Genomic DNA, 18,820 nt, shown 5'->3' on the forward strand with positions numbered 1-18,820 from the left:
TCCGGTCCTGCCTGCCGGAGGAGACTGGCTGCTGCTGCCTGCCCTGAGCAGAGGCACCAGCCACCCGGTGCAAGGGCAGGAGGGTCTGACCATGCGTGGGGCTGGGGAAGGGGTATGCGGAGATGCGTGGGAAGAATAAATCAGAGAGGGAACCGGTGGTGCCGGGGATGGTGGAAGCACCGTCAGCCCAGGGAGCCGTGCAGGAGGGGTGGGAAAGCAGCTCCGCAGCGGTGGAAGGGAAGGCAGGGGCGCGGAGTGCAGGGGACCTGGGGCTGCAACCGCAAGAGCAGCGTCCCAAGGGAGCCAGGGTGCAGGGCAGAGATCGCAGCCGGGCCAAGGCTGTTGTCTTCGCCCTGGTGCCAGCCAAGCCGCTCCAGCGCGTGTTCCCAGCACCTCTTGCGGAGTTGGGCACGGGAATGGGATGAGCCTGTCCCCGCGGCTGGGACCCCAGCGCAGAGCGTGGGGCGCCAGTGGGGAGGAGCTGGCCAAATCAAGCCTCCGGGGCAGGCGGCTCGCGGGGAGCTGCTCGACCGGAGCGGGACAGGGATGCAGTGGGATGCCGTGCCCGGGCAGGAGCGGTCGGCTGGGGCAGCTGCACGCGGGCCCGCGGGATCGGGCAGAGCGGGGCCGCGTGGGGCCACGTCCTCTGGCTCCAGGTGAGCAGGGATGGGCGCGCACGGGGTCCACGGCTCCAGAGGGGGCACGGCTGTAGCTACACTGAGGTCTTGGAGGATGGTCTGAGATGTGCGTGGGGCAAAGCACATGCAGGGTCCGGCCAAGGAGAGGATCACAGCACAAGCGGAGGTCTGGGAGGGAAGGGGCTGCTCCAAGGGCGGTGGTGGAAGGACCCAAGAGATGAACCGATTTGGGAGGGCAGCAGTGGAAGGATGCTGCTGGAGGGACATCCTCTGAGGAGTGTGGCAGGGGGAGTACCGGGAGGTGCCCAGCCGTGAGATGGAGACCGCATGGGTGACCAGGGGGATGGAGCAGGAGGGACATGCGGTGGTGGGCCAGGCTGGGAGGACTTCCGAGAGGAAAGAAGGAGCCAATGTGGAGAGGAGGGCTTGGTTTTCTCTCAGGGATGAACTCATTACCAAATATGCTGAAGTTGCTGGGATTGGACCCAGGGAGCGAGGGATATTTACTCACAGGACCACAGGTGCCGAGCAGGCTAAGAGCTGGCAGAGGCCGGAGGAGGCGGTGAGACGCCAGCGGAGGATGAGTCTGTGCCAGGACGAGGCAAGTCCGGCTCAGAGGAGAGTCCGAAAGGCAGGAGAACAGCTGGCAAAGCCGCCTGGGATGAGCAGGGGCAGGGAGATTTGCACATGCCCACTCCATGGGTCACTTCAGTAGCTGGTATTAGCTGCTCAGCCTTTCCAGAAACTGGCCCCTAGACCTCCTGTCTACCCCAGTTGCTGGCATCTGGACCTGTGAGGTTTGTGGTCCCACTCCAGTGGGTGCAACACACTTGCTGGTACTCCGACCTCTTCTCCTACTTAATGGCTAGTCCAACTTGAAGTTTGCTTCACACATACAGTCAGAGTGGAGAGTACATACCACGCAGAAGATAATTAGAAAGGGGATTTGATGAAACTGTGAGATAGACTGTGATGCTCAGTGCCTGGCTCAGACAAGTGTCCTGCCCAACCCCCTGTTTATACTCACCCAGCCCTTTTATCTGCTTTCTCCTCTGTTCCTGTTCTCCCATGCTTCCTCTGCAATCCACGTTGATCCCTCCTTTTCCCCACCTTTGATCCTGCCCCAAACACCCCGTAATAATTCTTGCAGATTCCCACCATCCCTGTAAAACATCCCCCCATAAGTTCTGCATGGTGCCCAGCTGCTCTTCCCCCTGCATCCTGTCATGAGTCCCATATCCTTTCAGACAATAATCCCTCTAGTTTGCAAGACGTTCTCGGGGCAGGGAGAGGAGGCTCATCTTGGTGGGTTTTGCTCTGGAACCAAGGCGTCATTCTCCCTGGACTGCCATGGGGAGTAGCTGAGTCTGGGTGCTGCACATTCACTGCTTAGGTTGTTCCCCTGCTGATCTTTGTGTTCAGGCTTTAATTGGACAGCCTCAAGACAACTGGCCAGGCCAGTGACAAGAGGACCTGGTGAGGAAGCGTGTGAGAAAGCCTTACAGGAGGGCATAGCCCTCTGTGGCCATTTCACACCATGATACTGAGGTCTCCTCTGGCTTAGGGAAGCTCAAGTCTGGACTAAGTGGGGCTGAGAGCTTATGGGCCAGGATTAGCAGGCAGACAAGCATGGGTGACATTGTAGTGGGTATCTGCTATAGACCACCTGATCAGGACAAAAAAATAGACAAGGTTTTCTTCAGACAACTGGAAGACGCCTCATGTTTGCAGGCCTTGGTCCTCATGGAGGTCTTTAACCACCATGGTAGCTGCTGAAAGGACAAGGTGGCACAAGCAATCCAGAAAGCTTCTGGGGTGCATTGGTGCCAAAATGCTAACTCAGATGATCAAAGAGTCTCTGAGGAAAGGTGCTCTGCTGGACCTCAGAGTCACAAACAAGAAGGACTGATGAGAAGTGTGAAAGTTGGGGCAGCCTTGGCTGTAGCGCCCATGAGATGATGATGTTCAAGATCCTGAGAAGGGAAAAATGGAAACTGCAGGATCACAGTCCTGGACTTGGGGAGAGCAGACTTTGGCCTGATCAGAGACCTTCTTGAAAGAATCCCAGGGGATATGGCCATGGAGGGAAGAGGAGTCCAAGGGAGCTGGCTGATATTCAAGGATCACCTCCTCCAAGCTCAAAACTGGTCCATCCCAATGAGCAGTAAGTCAATTAGAGGCAGCAGGAGGCCTGCATGGATGAACAAGGAGCACCTGACTAAGCTCAAACATAAAAAGGAAGAGGACAAGAGGTGGAAGCAGGGATAGACAACTTGGGAGGACTATAGAGACGCTGTCCGAGCATGCAGGGATAGGACTAGGAAAGCCAAAGTGCATCCGGACTTGAATCTGGTGAGAGACATGAAAGGCAATATGAAGGGCCTTTACAGGTACATCAGCAGCAAAAGAAAGACTAGGGAAAATGTGGGTCCACCGTTGAATGGGGCAGGGGCCCTGGTGACAAAGCACATGGAAAAGGCCAAGGTATTCAATGGCTCCTTGCCTTAGTCTTTACTGGTAGGACTGGCCCTCAGAAATCCCCAGCCCCTGCGACCTATGAAAAGGTCTGCAGAAACAAAGACTTGTCCTAGGTGCAGGAGGTTCAGGTTAGTGTACATGTAAACAAATAGGACATACCTGCCTCCATGGGCCCTGATGGGATGCACCCGCAAGTGCTGATGGAGCTGGCCAATGTCACTGCAAGACCACTCTTGATTAGCTTTGAAAGGTCAGGACATTCAGGAGAGATTCCTGGGGACCGGAAGAGAACAAACGTCACCCTTAACTTCAAAAAGGGCAAGAATGAGGATCTGGGGAACTACAGGTTTGTCAGCCTCACCGTGATCTCTGGGAAGATGATGGAGTAAATCCCCCTAGAGATTCCAAACATAGGAAGGACAAGAAGGTGATTGGGAGTAATCAGCATGGATTTATGAAAGGGAAATCCTGCTGAGTGACCTGATAGCCTTCTGTGATGAAATAACTAGCTCCATGGATGAGGATGTTGTGTCAGCACTGGCTTTTGACGTTATCTCTCTCCACATCCTCATAGACTCACTGATGAAGAAGGGGTTAGATAAGTGGTCAGTGAGGTGGATTAGAAACTGGCAGAACTGCTGGGCTCAGAGGGTTGCGATCAGCTGGAAAGCAGCCTGGCAGAAGAGGACCTGGGAGTCCTGGTGGACAACCAGTTGACAATGAACTAGCAACATGCCCTTGTGGCAAAGAAGGCCAACAGCCTCCTGAGCTGCATTAGGAGCAGTGTTGCCAGCAGGTCGAGGATGAGCCTTTCCCTCTATTCTGCAGTGGTGAGGCCACACCTGGAGCACTGTGTCTAGGACTGGGCTCCCCTGTACAAGAGAGACATGAACATACTGGAGTGTGTCTAGTGAGGGGTTATGAGGGTGATTAAGGGATTGGAGCATCTGACATAGGAGAAGCTCAGAGAGCTGGGACTGCAACCTGGAGAAAGGAAAGCTCAAGGAGGATCTTATCAATGGGTATAAATATCTGATGAGAGGATATAGAGAAGATGGAGCCAGACTCTTCTCAGCGGTGCCCAGTGAAAAGACAAGAGGCAACGGTCAGAAAATTCTGTTTAAACAGGAAATTCCACTTAAACATAAGAAAAGACTTTTTTACTATGATGGTGACTGAGCACTGGAACAGGTTGCCCAGAAAGGTTGTGGAGAGTCCATCCTGGGAGATATTCAAAACATGACTTGACATGGCCCTGAGCAACCTGTTCTGGTTGAGTCTGTTTGAGCAGTGGGGTGGGACTAGATGATCTCCAGAGGTCTCTGCCAGTCCCAGCCACTCTGTGGTTCTGTTTCCGACTGCTGGGAGCTGGGGGTGTCACCAGATCCTGCTATTCCCAACCTCTTCCCCTGCACTTTCCAAAGCACCAGCTGCTGGTGAGCTGGGCAGACCTGTCTTGCCAGTTTCATGGTCTGAGCTGGAGCAGAGCAAAGTGGGAGGCACTGGAAGGAGGGGAGGGAACTTCCCAGAGACAGCCCAGGGATAGCACCGGACAGAGCATGTGGATTCGGGAGGGCTGCCCTGTGGCAGAGGCGCAGGGATTTGGGAGAGCTCAGGTCCACCGATCTGTGAGAGCCCGTATGTGCTCTGCAGAGGGAGGCTGACCAGGATGCAGAGGCCCCGGGACACAGAGAGGTGAACAGGGAGGCCATGTGCTGCCCACACATTGCTGCTGTGGGAAACGCACCCTTAGCCCCCTTTGACGCCAGGTGGTTTCTCCTAAGTGGTTCTCACACCTTTTTTGCTAGATAAAAGCCCTTAGAGGCAGGCAGGGTGATCCTTACCTGCTCCAGTTCAAACTCTTCTTGACTTCCTTGATAACTTCAGTGGGTTGCTTCAAGCCTCTCATGATAAAACATTTTCTGTAGTTCTCTGCTCACCTGTGTGGCTTTTTCTCGTCCGGCTCCCGCAGCCTTGCCAACCCTCCAGGAGTGCTCCAGCCGGGGGGGAGGGTGCTGCTCCCAGGGCAGTAGCATTTGGGGGCTTTCACACCCCTAGGCACCGATGTCCTGCTCACTACTTTGTGTGGCAATGCGGCGCGGCAAGCCTGTGCCGCAGCTCCCTGCATCCCCGGCAGCAGCAGCGCCAGCTCGCCAGCGCGGTGCCCCTGGCCTCCCACGGGCGATGTGCAAATGGGGCTGTGCTGCTGGCAGCCGGCTCCTCCAGGATCCCCAGGGCTGCCCAGCAGGCACAGCTCCCGGCTGGTGCAGAGCTGCAGCACCAAGGCCACCCTGCTGCCCCCAGCAGCCCTCCCCGCAGCCCAGGGCTGCGCCTCCTCCAGGCAGCTCGTCTGCTGCCAGACAAACTTTGCTCAGCCTGGAAGAGCTGGCGACAGGGGGTGCAGGCAGGCCAGCCAGGCTCACCTGGTGCATCCTGCCTGATCGCTGCTAGCATGCGACCTTGGCTGGATATTGGGGTGCAGAGCAGTGGCCAGCCCTGCTCCTCCTCGGCATCTCAGTACTTTTGTCTCTCTCCAGCCTTGTGCAGAGCCAGGCTTCGGCACCAGCTCCCTGGGGACTGTGCTAGTGGGAGGGAAAGCGCTGTGGGTCGGTTTGCCGTGGTTGGTCTCAGCCAGGTGCCAGGACAGCAGCAGGGTCTGTAGCTCACAGCCTTGCAAAGGGCAGATTTAGTGAAATGACGTGGACCAGCCACTGGAACCAGCGGAAGGGGCCAGCAGGTGTAGATGGAAGCAGGTGAGAACTTCTCCAGATAAAAAAGGATCAGGACATTTGGGAATGCCGTGGGAGCTGCCGAGTTGAGCAGTGCTCAGCCTGGAGAAGGAAACCAGGATGTACAGAGGCACAGACTTGCAGGTAACACTGGTGGTTGGTGGGAGAGGACAGAAATCGGGTTCTCAGCCAGCCCCATTGGAAGGGATGCTTTGCTCAGGTGTGCGGCGAGGATGTGCATGGCAGCTGTCCTGCGTGCAGGAAGGAAACCCCAGCAGGGGCAGCACCACCAGAGTCTCTCCTGCTCCTCAGGCTGCAGGTCTGAGTGCCCACCCCCCAGGAGGCGGTGGGGCTGGTCCCCCATGACTCCCACCCCAGCACTGCCTGCACGGTTCTGTGCACATCTGAGTGCCTCTGACTAGCCCGCATACCACTCTGCTCCACCTATGCTGTCCACCAGCTGCTGACATCCCTGTGCCAACCCCAGCCAGAAAAACTTCATTCCTCACTCCTTCCTTCTGCTCTCTTTGCAGAAGCTTTTTGCGGAGGATGATGCTGATCTCCCTGGAAAGAGCATGGAGGGGTCGTTGCCAGATGTGGAAGAGATGGAGAGGTATGGATCTCCGCTGGGCACAGCAAGATGTGCAAAGACACCTTTACCAGATGCAGATCAGGGCCGGGAGCCTGCACATGTGTGCATGTGCGTCTGCATGATGAGAGGAGCTGGGGGCGCCTCTTGTAGCTGCTGGGTGCTGCCTGCTGCACACGCACGTCCCAGCCCCTGGCAAGGCCTGGCCGGGGCACCTGCATCCAGCCCCAGCAAAAGCAGCGGCTGTGCAAGCCAGGCCAGAGGGCTGAGATATGAGGCTGGTTTTGGGGAGTGAAGCTGTTGAGGGGGTTGTTCAGAGCATGCCCTGGGAGCTGAGCCGTGAAGAGCTGGCTGGCAGCGGGAGTGGCAATGCATCCCTGCTGTGGGAATGCAGTAATGATGCCTTACGTTGGCTGCGTGGTGCCAGCCTGCCCTTGGCATCCCTGCAGGCCGGGCAGCTGGAGTTTCCTGGCCCGTTCACGCAGCCTGTGGCCGAGCAGGTTCCCCACCAGTGCATGTGCCGGCATGGGGCATTGCCCCCCCCTTCCCTGCAGCGGCGTGGGTGTCTCAAGTGCTGCCCCTGCCCCCAGCATCACCATCTGCCCCTGCTTGCAGCACCCTGGTGGTGTGAGCACCTGGGGGGCCCCCTTGGCTGCAGGGTGCTCGCGGGGCTGGGGCGCTCGTGGGGCTGGGCAGGTGGTGTGGGGGCTCTGTGGGCCAGCCCTGGGTTGCTGGGGGGCCACAGTCTGCCTGTGCTGTGCATGGCTGGCTAGGTCCTGGGGGAGGCAGTGTCCCATCTTGGGGACCTGCGCCCTCCTCTCTCCCATGCCAGGTACCTGCGTAGGGGCTTATCCAGGAAAGGTGAGCAGGAGGAGGGTGCAGAGCTTGGTGGAGGCACCTTTGGGGTCCTCACGCCCAGCCCCTGGGGCTGGTCTCTGAGACGCAGCCAGAGCCCCCAAAGCAGTGCAGGGAGAGCTGGGTGCTGTGGGCAGAGAGGTGCAGGCAGCCCCTGGCACGGATGGTTTCATCCATCCCCCCATCTGCAGGCAAGAGCAGCTGCGGGGACCTGGGGCTGGGCAGGGGGCAGAGGACACGGCTTGGCAGCGGGTGCCCAGGGAGGGGAGCCCACAGACGTGCGTCCCCGCAGCCTCTCATGTCCTGCGCTTTGTCCCCAGAGCGTGGCAGCGGAGCGAGTGGAAGGACTGGAGGCTGGAAGTGCACGAGCAGCTGCTGGCCCTGCGGCACTGGCTGGACGCCGTGGAGAAGAGGCTGCCCACCCTCCCAGAGCAAGGCCTGGCCCTGCAGGTAACTGGCTTGTCCCGGGGCAGATGGCAGCCTGCAGACTGCTCAGAGCCAGGCAGGACCCAGCCCAGGGGCTCACTGAGGCTGGCAAGGTCTCGACCTCTGAGAGGGAGGATGGAGCTTGGCTCCAGCCAGCTGGGCGACCCATAGGCATGGCCCCAGAAACCTCACCCTCGTTGCACCTGTGGGCCAGGCAGGATCCTGTGTCCCTGGCTCCCCCTCTCCAGCCTGACAGTGCTCTCCCTGACCTGCCCGCGGCTGAATGTGCCTCCATCCCCTGCTGCCATGCCGTGGGCTTGAGGCTCATGCCTGCAGCCAGGCCCCGCTTGCAGCAGGGCCACCTGCAGCTATGGGCTCAACCCTGTGCTGTAGTAGCTCTGTCCAGGTGTTGTGTGCAGCTATGTGCAGCAGTGTCCCCCTGCAGAGGTGAGGCATGTGCAGCCATGCACAGTGACACACATGCAGCAGTGTCTCCCTGCGCAGGTGAGATGTGCAGCCATGCACAGGGAAGCATGTGCAGTGGTGCCCCCCTGTCCAGACCTTGTGTGCCCCTCTGCTTGCAGCCCCCCTGCCTGGAGATCCAGAGGGCATTAACATGTCCTGCCCTGGTCCCCTGGCTGACGCAGGCTGCCAGCTCCCGCCGGCCCAGGCTTTGCAGAGCGGCAGCGGGGAGCACTGCTGGCCAGGGCTGCCCTGGCCAGCCCCTCCTCACAGCACTGCGAACAGTCCCTCGCTGGCTCCTTTTGTTCTGGGCCTGGCCAGCACACGGGCTCCCTCCGCACACATGACAGCACAAACTGAAAGGGCCATTCATCCCGGCCTCAGCGCAGACAAAGCCGAGGCCGAGGAGAAACCCACCCAGCTCCTGGGATCTGAGGCTGCGGATTCCAGCCGACTGCTCTCCATTTGGTGCCTCGCGTTGGACTCCCCCTGCCCGGGGCGCCCATACCACCCCCAGCTGGGTACCTGGGGCTGTGGAGCGTGCCAGGCAGGCTCCCAAGAGGCACCCAGCGCGGGGGGAGAGCTGAACCACTCCTGGCGAGGGAGCTGAGCCCATTGCCTCCTGCTCAGCCTGTTTCATGTGGGGCCGAGCTGGATGCTCGGGGCAGCTGAAGCAGGTGGTCCTGAGGCTCGCGCGTGCTCTCCCTTTGGTGCAGGGGCAACGTGGGGTGCTCAGCACCATCATCCGGGCCCCTGTTTGGCCCGGTGGTGTAGGGAATGCCCTGGGAGGGATGCCCGGGGAAGCCCGTCGCGGGGGCAGGCAGCCCAGGCACGCATGCGGCGCTGGCGCTGAGCTCGCCGCGCCCCACCACGGGGGCAGAGAGTGCCGCGCTACGCCCATCCCCGCCACGCTGCGGCGGCGGTGCAGACAAAGCGCCCGGCCGGAGCTCTCGGCGGAGCCCGGGGAAGCCCCGGGCCTGGGAGCCGCTCCGCTCAGTGGCCCCATGCCCCCCGGCCGGGGGGGAGCCCGGCCTGGCCCCCCCCGGCTCCACGGGGCCGCTGTGCCAGCGGCACCGAGCGCCCCTCCTGCCCCGCGGCGGAGGTGGGCACCTGCCCATCACCAGGCTCTCATGGCTGCAGCCCTGCCGTCTGACCGCGGGCACCGGCACCGCTGCTGCGGGGGGGGGGCTTCGCGGTGGGGGCCGGGGCTGGGCGGAGCCTTGGGAGCAGGTGCCCGCGGGGCGTCCTGGCAGCAGCTTGGTGGGAAGGGCTGCGACCCCTTCCCCATCCCATCCCCATCCCCGTCCCTGTCCCCATGGCCATCCCCATCCCCATCCCCGTCCCCATCCCATCCCCATCCCCATCCCTATCCCCATCCCCATCCCCATCCCCGTCCCCATCCCCATCCCCATCCCCATCCCCATCCCTATCCCCATCCCCATCCCCATCCCCATCCCATCCCATCCCATCCCATCCCCATCCCCATCCCCATCCCCGTCCCACACCCATCCACTTCCCCATCCCCATCCCATCCCCATCCCCATCCCATCCCATCCCATCCCATCCCCATCCCCGTCCCCGTCCCCGTCCCCATCCCTGTCCCCATCCCCATCCCCGTCCCCATCCCCATCCCCATCCCCATCCCCATCCCCATCCCCGTCCCCGTCCCCATCCCATCCCCATCCCATCCCCATCCCCATCCCCACCCCATCCCCATCCCTGTCCCCATCCCATCCCCATCCCATCCCCATCCCCATCCCCATCCCCATCCCATCCCATCCCCATCCCCATCCCCGTCCCCATCCACATCCCCATCCCATCCCCATCCCCATCCCCGTCCCCATCCCCATCCCCGTCCCCATCCCCATCCCATCCCCATCCCTGTCCCCATCCCCATCCCCGTCCCCATCCCCATCCCCATCCCCATCCCCATCCCCATCCCCGTCCCCGTCCCCATCCCATCCCCATCCCATCCCCATCCCCATCCCCACCCCATCCCCATCCCTGTCCCCATCCCCATCCCCATCCCATCCCCATCCCCATCCCCATCCCCATCCCATCCCATCCCCATCCCCATCCCCGTCCCCATCCACATCCCCATCCCATCCCCATCCCCATCCCCGTCCCCATCCACATCCCATCCCCATCCCCATCCCCATCCCATCCCATCCCCATCCCATCCCCATCCCATCTCATCCCCATCTCCAACCCCATCCCCATCCCCATCTCCAACCCCATCCCCATCCCCACCCCCATCCCCGTCCCATCCCCATCTCCAACCCCATCCCCATCCCCATCCCCATCCCATCCCATCCCCATCTCCAACCCCATCCCCATCTCATCCCCATCCCATCCCCATCCCATCCCCATCCCCATCCCATCCCCATCCCATCCCATCCCCATCTCCAACCCCATCCCCATCCCATCCCCATCCCATCCCCATCCCCGTCCCCATCCCACCCCCATCCCCATCCCCCCGCGCGGGATGGCTGCGAGTCCCCGGTGGGTTTCCCCGGTAACGGGGCCCGGCGCCGTTCGGCACGCGAGGAGTTAACGCGAGCAGGCTCATTGTACGAGCGCGAGTGTGCCGCGGGGTCAGCCCTGCCCTGCCCTCCCCTCCCCTGCCCTCCGCCCCGGCCCCGGCCCCGGCCCCGACACCGGCCCCGGCCCCGGCACCGGCCCCGGCCCCGGCCGCCGCCGAGCCCGACCCGCGCCGCGCCCGGCGCTGCGCTGCGCTGCGCTGCGAGGGGCGCGGGGGGCGGCGGCGCCCCGGTGCCGCGGGCCCGGCGCCGCGGTGACAGCCGCGCGGTCCGGCCGCGCCGCCCTCCGAGGACGCCCCTTCGGAAACTTCCCGGCCAGCGCGGGATGCGGGAACCGGCCAAGCGCCTTTGAAGTGGCACAAAAGGCCTCGCTCCCCGGCGGAGGCCGGCCAGGCGCGCCGCGACATGTCGCCGCTGCCGTAACTTCAGCCCCAGTGCCCGCCGGCGCCCCTGCTCCGCCGCGGGACACGGGCCGGCACCGGCACCGGCACCGGACCCGGGGCGAGCGCCGGGACCGCCCCCGGAGCCGGCGTGCCCAGCACCCCGGTTGCGATGGCCCGGCCGCTGGCCGGCTAGCCCGGGGAAGGCGAGACGGCTCCGGCAGCCTCCCTGCAGCCCCTCGCTGGCTGCTGCGTTGCTCGGAGCAGCTCTTCCCTCCCCCCGAGGATGCCCCCGCTTTAGTGCTCGCACTGCCCATGGACCCCGGTGTGCTTCGCGGAGGGGTAAGTGGCACCGTCCCCTCGCCCAGCTCAAGCAGCAGCAGAGCGCGGGAGGGGGGTGGCTGGTCCCTTGCCCCACGGCGTGACAGTGTGTGGGGTGAGTGTCCGGCTGGGGGGACGCGTGGCCAAGCGCAGGGGCGAGGGTCCATGGTGCAGGGGCACACCCAGGCCCCTGCACGGGGGGAGCTTGTGGCGCGCGGGAGGCCATGGGGCAAGGCCCGGCCGGAGCGGGGTGCTGAGGTGCAGGTGATGCTGCTGTGAGCACGTGGGCTCTGGGTGTCGGGCAGAGTGGGTGCAGGTCTGGCCGGAGCAGCGTGGCCCGTCAGCGGGTGCAGCTGCATGTGTGCAAGGGCCATGTCCTTGCGGTCCTGTGTGTGTGGAGGTGCGAGAGAGGCTTCACCATGAGGCATGGATGAGGCTTTCACATGTGTGCGTGTGGTGCAGGCGGGGTGCAGGGTGTCCCTGAATCACCCCTCATCTCCCTGCCGTGGTGGGCGCTGGGATGACCCTCTGCCCACGCTGCTCGGGGGTGGCCTGACTGTGCAACGCCTGGCAGGGCTGGCTGCAGGACACGTGGGGAAGTGCGGGGGGGACACGCTGTTGTGGGGTGAGTGATGCTGTGCACGTGCTGGTGCGTGGGGCGTGCAACGCCTCCTGGGGTGAGTGTGTCGGGGCAGCTGTGTGCGAGTGTGTGCACAGCTACCCGTGCGTGCGGGGCTGCGATGCCATGGGGATTGTGCGCCCATGGAGCGTGCAATGGTTGTGTGTGGAGGGACTCAGTGTGTGCGCACACATCTCTGCAGGCTGTCGCTCAGAAGTGCTCTGTCCACGGAGGAATGTGCACACCTGGGATGCACTATTGCTATGGATGGGCACGGAGCGCGCCGGCCCTGTGGGAATGTGCGCGCTCCTGTTGCATGTGTACACAGCTGATGTGGGCATGCTTGCATATGTTTGTGTAGCACTGTTAACGTATGCATGTGTGGAGCGCAGTATTGCGGGGGAGTCTGTGCCCGTGTTGCTCCCAGCTGGGGGGTGGGAGGCAGTGCAGCGTGTGAACTACGGGGTGTGTGCGGGTCTGCAGTCCTGCCAGAGGTGCGCACAGCGGTGTGCAGCGCTCAGCCCACCTCCGGGCGTGCACGCGTGCTGCGTGGCCCTGCAGCGGGTGTGCGCAGCACCCAGGCCGGCCGGCTGGGGTGTGTTGTGCAGCAGAGGGGAGGGAGCCAGGGGTGCAGGCGAGGGGGTGCTGTGGTGTGAGGGGTGCGCGGGCACACAGGACTCCAGCCAGCTGTGGGGATGTGAGCGCCAACCTGATGCACATGCCATGGGTGTGTGCACTCGTGCATGCGTGTGTAGGCCTGCTCTGTGTGTGTGTGTGTGTGTGTGCGCATGCACAGGTGTGTGTGTGCGTGTCGGGGTGGGCACGGTGCGTGCCCCGTGCAGGGCGGGAAGGCTGCGGCACGGGCGTCCGAGCGAGGGGTCTCGGTGGCGGCACTGCTGGCGGAGGGAGGCTGCGGCCGAGCGCGGGGGCCGGCGTGGGAGGGTCCTGCCGGGTGGCGCGGGGATTTATGGCTGCGGCGGGCGGACGGGCAGGGGTGGGGAGGCTGCCTGCCGGGGTGGGTGCTCCCAGACGACGGCCCCAGCCCCGCTCCCCCCGTGCGGCTCCCCGGGGCCGCCTTTGTCAGGGCCCTGCAGACAGATGGCTCTTTTCTCCCGGCTCCGCTTGCCTCGGAGTTAATCTAATGGCACAAAGCGATGCTGGTTGGGAGCATCTGCCTGTCTGCCGGGTGCCCCGCGCTGCCTCCCGGTACCCTTCATTTGCATTTCTGGTTAATGAGACGGGGCTTGCCGCACGGGGACGGGCGCCGCGGCCGAGCGTGGCACAGCCAGAAATCCCCAGGGTCCCTTCCCCGCGCCCGCCCGGCCCCGGGCGGCCGCCGGCACCTCGTCCCTGCCTGCCCTCTGGCCAGCCCGTTGCTCGGGGGCCCGGGAGCCCCCCGACGCCTGGCAGGAGTTGGGGCGCCGCGGGGGGCGCAGGCGAGGGTCCGGGGGTCCGGGAGCCAGCTTCGCCCCGCGGCGCGCGGAGCCGGAGGTGGGCGGCCGCACGGCCCCGCGGCGGCTCGGATAACGCCGTGCTCCCGGCTCCTTCCAGGCGGGGATTTGATCCGGGGGCTGGCACCGCGCCCCGCGCCATGGGGAACTCGGTGAGCAGGCCCAGCTGCCTGGGGGAGAAGAGCCGGCGGCCGGAGGAGCTCCTGCGGGAGCCGCCGCTCCGGGACCCTGGGCCGGACGCGGAGCCGCTGTCCGGCAGGAGCAGCACAGAGGCCGGGCCGGGGGCCCCGGACAAGTGGCCGGCGCTGCCGGCGGTGATGGAGAACGGCTGGAGCCCGGCGGCCGGGGACGCCCGGAGCCGGCCCGGCAGCCCCCTGCTGCAGCGCAGCAGCTCGGAGGCGGCGGTGCAGAACGGGAGCGCGGCCTGCGTCCTGCTGCGGGGCCCCGGCGAGGCGGGGGGCGCCGCCTGGACCCCCCCCCGGGCCAGCGCCCCCAGGGCCGCCTGGTCCTGGAAGCCCGTGGCCACCCGCGAGGTGACGGAGGTGACGGAGGTGACGGAGACGATCGTGACGGAGATCGTGGAGGTGACCGAGTACCCGGCCGGCGAGAAGGGCGGCGAGCCGCTGGTCACCCGGACGGTGACGGTGCTGACGGAGCGCGCGGGGGAGCCGGCCGCCGGCGGCCGCGCCGGCCGCCCGGACCCCGCCGAGGTGACCGCGGGACCCCTCGGCCGCAGCAAGCCTCGGCCGGGGCCGGGGCTGGTGCACGCGTGCCTGCCGGCGGGCGCCGGGGGGCTGCAGCCGACCCCGTCCCCTCTGCGGGGCTCAGCGCTGCCCTCGGGGTGCTGCAGGCTGGCGGCGGTGCAGGGCGCCCGCTCCGGGCACCCGCGGGTGGCGCCGGGTCCTCGGCCTGGAGGAGCGAGCGCAGGTCTGCGGGGAGCCTGCCCGGCCCGCGGGGCTGGCAGGGCGCTGGGGGCCGGGCCCCCGGGCAGGGCGTCCCGGGGACGCGCGCCCCGGCCCCACGGCGGCCCCACGGCCGGGCCCCTGCGGGGGCAGCGCAGTCCCGGGCGGCTCAGCCACGTCTCCTTCGCAGGCGGCCCCGCGGGCCGTGCCCGTCCTGGAGGACGCCCCCGGCGCGGAGCGAGCCCAGGACACGCTCGAGAGCCTGCTGGCCTGGGTGGCGGACATGGAGGAGCTGGTGAGCAACCAGAAGCCGCCCTCCTCGGAGGTGAAGGTGGTGAAGGCCCAGCTGGAGGAGCAGAAGGTGAGCAAATCCCTGGGCTCGGCCGCCCGCCCGCGCCGGCCTCCAGCCGGGGATTACGGGCCGGGAGTGGGCAGCGAGGGGCAGAGCGGCCGTCCCGCGCGCTGCCCGCTCTCCGAGCCGCCCGTGCTGGATGTGGTGCGGAAGGAGGGGGCCGGGCGCCGGGACCTCCTGGGCCCCTTGCAGCTCGTATCCCACCCTGGCTCTGGTCCTCTCCGCGCCGGGGGTTTCGGACGGTGCCTGGTGCTGCGGGGCCGGGGAGGCTGCGGCGCGCAGGCAAAGCCGACGGCTCCGCGGAGCATCCCCGGGACAGTGCCGGGCCTAGCCCATGCCCCATCTCTGCAGCTCCTGAAACGGCTCCTGGAGGAGCGTCGGCCGCGAGTGGAGCACGTCCTGCAGGACAGACCGCCGCCTCCGGCGCACAGTGCTGGGACAGAGGCGCCGGAGGAGACCAGCAGCCTTTTCAGCCTGGGGGAGAAGTGGGGCAAGCTGATGCAGGAGGCCGAAGCCAGGTGGGTCGGGGCTGAGACCTCTGCCTTTGGGTTGGCAGCTCCATCCCCGCACGCACAGACCCTTCCCGGGTCCCCGCGGCGCCCCTGCGTGCAGCGCTGCCCGCAGGGTGCAGCACGGCTCCCTGCCAGCACCCCGGCCCCGCGCCGCGGCGTGTCCCCGGGGCTGCCCCGTCCCACGCGCCGCGGCCGCTCCGTGCCCTGCGGACCGCCCTGCAGCTGGGATAGGACGCTGGGACGGGGTGGCGAGCTCCGTGCTGCTCGGGTGCCCCCGGCGTTGCCGTACCCGAGCCGGTGTGGTTTGCGGGACGGCGTGTGGCACCGTCCTTGCCGCGGGCACGGCGCTCTGCAAAGCGTCGTGTCTTTGTGCGCCCCGGGGCCAGGCAGCCGGAGCGGCGCCATGGAGCAGGGCTGGATGCGGGGCTGGCAGGGGCTGCCTCCGTCCCGCGTCCCCAGGTCCCCTCCCCTTGCAGGGCCGAAGCCATGCCCGCAGCCCGGGCACCTGCGGTTTGTCCTTGGGATGCTCCCGGCGCTGCCTGGGACGGGTGGGAAGAGGCCACCCTCGGATGCAGGGGCTGCGATGCGGTTGGCCCCCAGCCGGGGGGCCGGGGCAGGCGTTCCCGGTGCCTGGCCCCTATGACGCCCGGGGAAGGGGCCCGTTTGGCTGCCGCCTCACCGGCCGCCCCGGCAGGCACGGCTGCCTGGAGCGCGTCCTGCCGGCCGCCCAGGGCTTCCAGGAGGCGGTGGACCCCTTCCAGGAGTGGCTCGGCGCCACGGAGCGGCAGCTGGCCCAGCTCTGGAGAGCCGACGGCTGCGTCGGCCGCCTGCAGGACGCCCACCGGCAGATCCAGGTAGGGGCTGGGGCCGGGGCCGGGGCCGGGGCCGGGGCCGGGACAGGATCAGGCAGCATGGTGGGGTGAGCGCTGCCTGCGGCGCACGGGGAGGGAGGAGGAGCGGGGCACCAGAGAGGCGGGCAGAGCCGGGAGCCTGGGCACGGAGCAGGCTGGGTGCCGCCGGCGCAGGAGAGAGGAGCCCGGGGGGGGACGGGGAGCGCAGCGCCCGCGGCAGCCGCTGCCACGAGACCCTCTCGCGCAGGGCCTCTGCGAGGAGATTCGCACCCGGCTGGGAGAGCTGGAAGGGGCCCTGGAGAGCGGGCAGCGGGTGCTGGAGATGGTGACAGGCAAGTGGGGAAACGACGTGGGAGCGCTGGCCCTCCGCCCCGGCACTGCCGGCTCTGCGCCACGGCTGCGGGCACCCCCGGCCAGGGCTGGCGCCGGGGCGTGCGGGAGAGGGCGAGCACAAAGAGCCGTGCTGGGAGCAAGGCAGAGCCCTCGCTCCAGCTCGCGCAACCCGGGCGTCCTCGGGGCGGCTCCGCTCCCCGGCGGGCTGCCCGTGCTGCCGGCGGCTCCAGGAGCAGCCGCTTCGGGCCATGCCTTTCCCGGGGCGTCGGACGGGGAAGGGGGCCGGGAGGGCAGGAGGCGCAGCGAGACCGGGGCTCGGCCGGGAGCGGACGGGGGGTTGCACCTCCCTCCCAGCAGGTCTGGCAGCTGGGAGCAGAGGAGGGACAGGTCTGGGGAAGAGCAGGACAGCGTGCCGGGCATGCACGCCTGCCGAGGAGGGGCGAAGGCGTGGGTGGGCAGGCACTGGCCCCGCCGCCAGCGCTGATGCTGGCCGCCTGCCGTGCTGCCGCAGGGGAGGAGGCCCAGCTGGCGCAGGAGAAGATGGAGTCCCTGAGGATGCGGTACCTCATCGTGGGCCAGAGCAGCGCCGACACCATGCACCGACTGGAGCAGACCCTGGAGGCCTCGTCCCGCGTGGGCACTGCCCAGGAGGACCTGGCCCTTTGGCTGGGCCGCATGGAGAAGGAGCTGGCCTCCTGGGACAGCCAGCATGGCGACCAGGCGCTCGTGGTCAGCACAAGCGACAGAGAAAAGGTGCAGGATGGGGGGGCCCTGGGGACCATCCCCCTGTGTCCCCTCCAACCCCCCCAGCCCCATGACTTGGGACATTGCCACCTGCGTGGGGTGGGAGACACGGAGGAGAAGGGGCTGGAGGGACACTGCTGCATGGGGTCTGTGCCCACCCTGGGGAGGAAGGTCCTGCTGTAACCAGCAGCAGACGCACTAAGGAGGCTGTGCCCTGGAGAGGCATCCGCAGCCCACGTGCCGTGTCTCCCAGCCGGGCTGACGGCTCTTGTCCCTGTTGCAGTTCGAGCAGATCCTGGACTCCGAACTCGCCCACCTGGCTGGGCTCGGTGGGCGGCTAGAGGAGATCAGCCAGGTGCAGCTGGACGCGCAGGCCCTCCGCGCACAGCTCTCCGATCAGAAGGTGGGTACGCAGGGCTGCTCTGGGGCGCAGCGGGCTGTGTGGGGTGCACCCTGCAGGTGTCCTGCACCTCCAGCGGCAGCCAGCAGCAAACACAGCGAGCACCAGGGATGCTGGGTTCATGTCCCCACCGCGCTGCGCTCCCGCTGTGCACGCACGGACTGAATCACACATGTGCGCGGACTTGCTGGCCTCCTCCCTTCCCCGCATCCTTCTGCAGCTTCCCAACCCCTGCGTGCCCCAGCGGCCGCCGTGCACACCCACCCTGCATGTGTGCACCCCGATTCCTGTGCATCAATGGCCCTCCCTCAGACTCCCACTCCCCATCTCATGTCAAAAGTCACGCAAATGCAAAGTGGCAAAGTGTGGTGGTCAACACAGCTTAGCCACAAGAGGGAAAGCCCTGGGGGCAGCTCTTGGGTGCAGGGAGCAGCAAGTGAAGTCTTCAAAGCTCCAGGCTTGGTGAGGTCTGTCCTTGGGCCTGGCCTGCACGTGTGCTCCCCAAGCTGCACCTGCCTGGACAGGAGCACTCTCTGGGGATCAGGGTACGGAGAGCAGCTGGGGCTTGGCTGCTCATCCCATCAGAGGGATGTCTGGGCTGGCAGAGGACTGGCCAGCCAACGGGTCTCTCCTGGTGTCTATATTCCTGGGTGCTGGTGCACGTGGCTAAGCTCCCCGGCAGCTGTGCACGCTGCTCCCTGGTGCTAACGGGCTGCCACCCGGGACCTGGCACCTCTTGCCTCTGTCTTCCAGCTGCTCTCTGCTGAGATCCTGCACCACCGGGGACTGGTGGAGCGTCTGCTGGGGATCTCGGACCCGCTGCTCCAGTCCTGCCCCGAGCTCCTGCAGCAGCACCTCCAGGTGAGCAGCCGTCTGGGTGCTGGCGCTGCCCAGCCAGGGGCTCCTCAGCTCCGCGGTGCAGCAGCCCACGTGGACGGGCTGGGCAGGACCAGCCCGCCCGCTGCACGCGCCTGGAGCTGCACAAGTGCTGCGTGCGATGTTCCTGGGCTGAGGCCAGTTTGAACCGGGGTCCCTCTGGGGAAGGGCCGTGGCCGTGTCCTCAGCCTGGCCACAGCAGGATGCCCTGGTGCGCCTGCCCCAGGTGAGCCGGTGTCTCCGCAGCCCTCCGTGCAGGCGCTGCGGGAGCGCGCGGAGCAGCTCTTCCTGCGGAGCGGGGCCTGTGCCGTGCAGCTGGAGCACACCCAGTCCTTGCTGGCCCAGTTCTCCGAGGCCCACGA

This window comes from Struthio camelus, chromosome 2 (assembly GCF_040807025.1).
Source record: "Struthio camelus isolate bStrCam1 chromosome 2, bStrCam1.hap1, whole genome shotgun sequence".
Taxonomy (NCBI): Eukaryota; Metazoa; Chordata; class Aves; order Struthioniformes; family Struthionidae; genus Struthio; species Struthio camelus.